Source organism: Papaver somniferum, chromosome 7 (genome assembly GCF_003573695.1).
Source record: "Papaver somniferum cultivar HN1 chromosome 7, ASM357369v1, whole genome shotgun sequence".
Taxonomy (NCBI): domain Eukaryota; kingdom Viridiplantae; phylum Streptophyta; class Magnoliopsida; order Ranunculales; family Papaveraceae; genus Papaver; species Papaver somniferum.
The window spans coordinates 203,713,061-203,718,234 of NC_039364.1; the positions used below are offsets into that span (position 1 = coordinate 203,713,061).

General features: G+C 32.8%; 1 long non-coding RNA gene across 3 annotated transcripts; it reads right to left on the reverse strand.

Moving 5' to 3' along the window:
• Nucleotides 1–515: 515 nt before the first annotated feature.
• On the reverse strand, nucleotides 516–4,769 carry LOC113299403. 3 transcript variants are annotated; one of them, XR_003334867.1, is made up of 6 exons: nucleotides 4,436–4,769; nucleotides 3,408–3,945; nucleotides 3,140–3,216; nucleotides 2,882–2,991; nucleotides 2,566–2,799; nucleotides 516–1,140 (listed from the first exon to the last, which is right to left on the reverse strand). It is a non-coding gene; the product is annotated as an uncharacterized LOC113299403 (long non-coding RNA). The 3 variants fall into 3 exon arrangements; XR_003334866.1 differs by having other exon boundaries at nucleotides 519–1,140; nucleotides 2,929–2,991; nucleotides 4,436–4,768; XR_003334865.1 differs by having other exon boundaries at nucleotides 518–1,140; nucleotides 2,566–2,991.
• Between the last annotated feature and the right edge of the window lie 405 nt (nucleotides 4,770–5,174).

Sequence of the window (5,174 nt, forward strand, 5' to 3'; positions counted from 1 at the left end):
TTTGCAGGCTTTATACACTAAGAATATTACGTGGAGGATTTCTGCACCAGAAAATTTGCTTGTAGACCAAAAAATTTGTGTGCAGGATCTATACACTAAGAATATTACGTGCAGGCTTTCTGCACCAAAGAATTTGTGAGTAGACTTTATGCATGATTGAATTTGTTTGCAGGCTTTATACACTAAGAATATTACGTGGAGGATTTCTGCACCAAAAAGTTTGCTTGTAGACTTTATGCATGATTGAATTCGTGTGAAGGCTTTATGCACCACAGAATTTGGGTGAAAACCAGTATGTTTTCATTATCATACTAAAGAAATTGGGTGAAAACCAGTATGTTGGCTAAAGAAATTGTGTCACTTCGTTTCCGTAAACCAGTATATTTTCATTATCATGTTTCTTGTGCAGCTATTATAAATTGTTCTTTGAGATTGTAAGTATCTGGTTTAAAGAATTTGTCTGCAGACTTTATGCACGATCGAATGTGTGTGCAGGCTTTATGCACCAAAGCATTTGTGTAGATGTGTGTAGATTGTTTCGCTGAAGGGCGAATGTCCCCTCCGACTATTATGATATAGTAAATTTAATGCTCGAACACTTATCATCTACTTGTATAAAGTGTCATTTTTTTTTTGAATAACTGTAATAGATAATGAGAGTTTTTTACTACTTTGAATCATGAATTTGTAATATTAAGTATGCCTGCAGCTCGACTAGCAAGCCAAATGTGCTGACGAAATTAGGTTTCTCCAACAGGTTGCCTAGTTAGATATACCAAAAGTAGAGCTGTACTATTGAACTAACCAAAAAATTTTTTTTAACTTAATTCAAACCAGATAAATTGTTTTTATAAAAAGGGCTTGCTCGCTTGCCTACTATGTTACAATTTTAATTATTAATTAAAAGAGAAAAAAAAAAAGTTTTACATTCAAACCAGATACAATTTGTTAAAAATAAAACATGAAAAATCCTATGCCCAATGAAAAGATATCATTGTTTCAGAAACAAGTCACCTAAATATTGCATCTCCAACTACCACAAAATATGCTGGTACACGAGGGAAGCTCCTTTATTCCATACTGGCATTAGAGTCCCTTCTAAAATGAAGGCAACAGAAGATGGTTATTTTGAGCACAAACCTGCAAAACATTACCTTCGTCAGAAAGTGTAAACCTGCAAGTTAGAAGTATGAGAAAAGCAACACAATACTAGCATCAGATTACTTCGTTTACAACACACAGTAAGCAAGTGGAATTACTTTATCTATCTACATAAACTAAAGAAGAATGTGAATGTCAAAATGAGAGTAGATGAATTTTGCAATCATAAAGATGAACTTCGGAAAACAGTCAACATTCCACTGTGCATAAAAGATGCACACTTTGCAGCACTACCTACGATAAGCGGCACCTAAACCAACAAAAATGAACTACTGATGGAGTCTAACAGTGTATGCTTCTCTTCAACAACTTGAACTCGAAACATCCCAATGAGCATAATAAGTAATGAAGTTATGAATTTTTAATAATCAAATTACTTGACTATCATGACTTAAATTGATTTGTTCCGAGAATATCCACACATCAAAAAAAAAAAAAACTAGCTTGTTCCGAGAATATCCAAACATCGAATGGAAGCTAGGAGCATAAACATGGAGAGATATTCATCTTAAACATGCAGACAAATTCAGCTTAAACATATGAGCTTTAATATATCAACATGAAACCTAACACTAATACACATGAGCTTAAGCATATGAATTTGAACAACAAATACAATTCAACCAAAATTAATTGTGTGAAGACATTATTCACACAATTTTTTAGTGCAGATACTACTCACACAAATATTTTTTTGCGAAAATATAGACATTTCAACATGAAACCTAGTAGCATATACATAGAGACAAATTCAGCTAAAACATATGAGCTTTAACATATCAACAGGAAACCTAACACTAATAAACATGAGCTTAATCATATGAATCTACACAACAAGTACAAATTAACTAAAATTTATTCTGTGAAGCCATTATTCACACAATGTTTTGGTGCAGATACCATTCACACAAGTATTTTTTCCGCGGAAATGTAGACATATCAATATGAAACCTAGTAGCATACACATAGAGGCAGATTCAGCTTTAAACATGCAGCTTAAAAATATGAGCTTTAACATATCAACATGAAACCTAACACTAATATACATGAGCTTAAGCATGTGAATCTGCTCAACAAATACAAATTTCTGTGTAGACATTATTCACACAATCTTTTGGTGCAGACACCATCCACACAAATGTTTTTTTGTTGAAATATAGACCCATCAACATGAAACCTAGTAGCATATAAATAGAGACAAAATCATCTTAAACATATCAACATCAAACCTAACAGTAATACACATGAGCCTAGGCATATGAATCTGCACAACAAGTACCAATTGAACAACAAGTACAAATTGACTAAATTTTATTCTGTGAAGAGATTATTCACACCATTTCCTGGTGCAGATACGATTCACAGAAATATAGACATATCAACATTATTCACATTGTTTTTTACCTCTTGAAACTTTTGTATTGTCTTGGCTCACTTGCTTGTAACTTTCTCCAATGATGTTATACTTTTTCCATCTCTCAAAGTGCCGTCTTCAACAATTCTTCCTAAAATCTAATGTAAGCATCATGTGAAGCGACAATGTAAAGAGTATTTTTTTTGACCAAATCAACTTCTCTTTTTTTTTTTTGCCAGAACTTTTCTTAGACTTCTTATTTTCCAGGCTTGTTTCATATGGTTCTACGGAAGAAAAAAAAAATACAACTTTTTAGCATGTCACTCTAATGAAGTAACAACTGATAGAGCACCTAACATTTAGTACCTTCTTCATCCTTCAAAGCCTAATTAAATACACATAACATTTAGTACCTTCTTCATCATATTCAATTTCTTTCTTGTTACGCTTACCAAATTTCTTCATATTAACGGCTCCTACAAAAAGAAATACAGATTCTAAGTAACAGTAGTTAAAGCAAAAAGAAACCAACACTTTATACTATGGAGATATTACTCACACAATTACTACTTCGAATATTCAATTGTTTTTAATTAAATTCTTAAATAATTCATCTGCCAGTACCTTTCTTACATTTCTTACTTTTCGAGCTTGCTTCATATGCTTTTGCACAAACCAAATCAATTTTTCTGTAATTGATCCTGTGAAGATGTTATCCACACTATTAATAGAACAAATCGAATGAACAAAGCCATAAAAATCTGGGTGAACAGGGAAAAAATATGCATATTTCCCGAACAGAAAAACGGTATGCATATTTCCTACACAGGAAAACAAACGGTATGCATATTTCTTCACAGAAGAGAAATGTCCACATCATGTGAAAAATTACCTTAACTGTGTATCGGTAGGGAGCACTCTTCACTATTGCATATGGGTAGTCAGTGAATATGCAATGCTTATCTACTGCTGAACGAACTACATCTACTCCTCCTACAAACCGTTGGCCAACATCACCAATAACATTCTCCCAATCCTTTAACCTCCTGGGGCGAGAAACTTGTGCTATATCTTCAATAAAAGCAGTTGCGGTATCTTCAGCCAAATCATCATCTACAACACCATCATAATCTGCTGATTCTACCAATGAAGAACAACTATCCCCAACAAATTCAATTGACAAGTCAATAGAGTCGACATTATGAATTATGCAGTAACAAATCATTGATTGAAGCTGAAAATCTAACTTCAGACACACTTTGTTTCCATCGAACGTATAACAAAAGTAGAAATCTGAATTCCGAAGAGAGGTCCACCGAGATTTAGCAATCGACTTTAGCTCATCAATTTTGGATGATGATGTGAAAATATGTGAAAATTTCAAATTGCAAAAATGAACAACTGCTGTAGTATTAACTCCCATATTCCCTCTGGCAAACAAACACAAAACAAAAAATGTTAGCTCTAGAGGTTTTAAATGAGTGCATAGTATCTGCACAGATAAAAAGTTTAAACAATAGGAAAACAGATTTTAAAATGAGTGCATAGTATCTGCACAGGTGAAAGTTTAAACATCATAGAAGCAGATTTTAGAATGAGTGTGTACTATCTCCACAGGTAAAAGTTTAGAAACAAAAACAATTGATAAAACTGATTTATAAGTATCACAAAACTTGTAGCCTTAAAATGCAAATATACATGAACTCAATAACTAATTACATTGAAAATTGATAATCAATAACTGATCTATAAGTATCACAGGTGAAACTCAATAACTTGATGAATCGAAACACAATTCTCTTGAATCAAACACTAATTTTTCATCAAAATCAAATTCCACCTGCATGCAAAAGACATACCTCTTCGATGAAAAACATTCTAAATAGAAAGAAGATTAAAAATTGAGAAGATGAAGCATACCTAAGAACTTCGATGAAATCTCCTGTCAATCGAATTGAATCACTAATATTCGCAAAAAAACTTCTCTAAATCGACCTAAACTTCAATGCCTGATTTCTCTAATCAATTTCATATAGCATCATCATCATCAACAACATCATCAAGATCGATCTGCTGCTGTGATTACAAAGAGTATCGTCGTCGTTTGAATTTGCAGAGGTAAATTCTCAGCGTCTGGTGGTGGATCGAAACAACAAAGACGCCTCCAAAGTTTGAAGAGAAGGAAAAAAAAGAAATAGTCCTCAATTCAACTGAAGGCTATTTTAGGAATGTTCTTTTTATTAATGCTGGCGTCAGCAAGAACATTAAATTAAATAAACCCAAAGCCAAGAGAGTAAGAAAGAGTAAGGAGAGGATCAAACACTTAATTCCTACAATAGATTAACACTTTTTTTTTGAATTGCACATTTCTGCTAATCTAGCAGCTTAATCTAGTAAGCTAGGCCACGACGTAATCTCAACCGTCCAACTTAGAAATAATCTCAGTCTTCTTTTGGTACACCCCCTTTTCTTCAAACACTGATATTTATATTTATTTCTCTAATGTAGCACAGATAAGGGTAACGGGGATAGGTTTAAGTTTCGTCAGAAACTTAATTAAATCTGATTAAAATATCAAAATTTAAGAGATAAAAGTTGATAATCAAATTGATAATAATAATATTGATAATAAGATGTGTTCTCTAAACAAGAAGGCTTA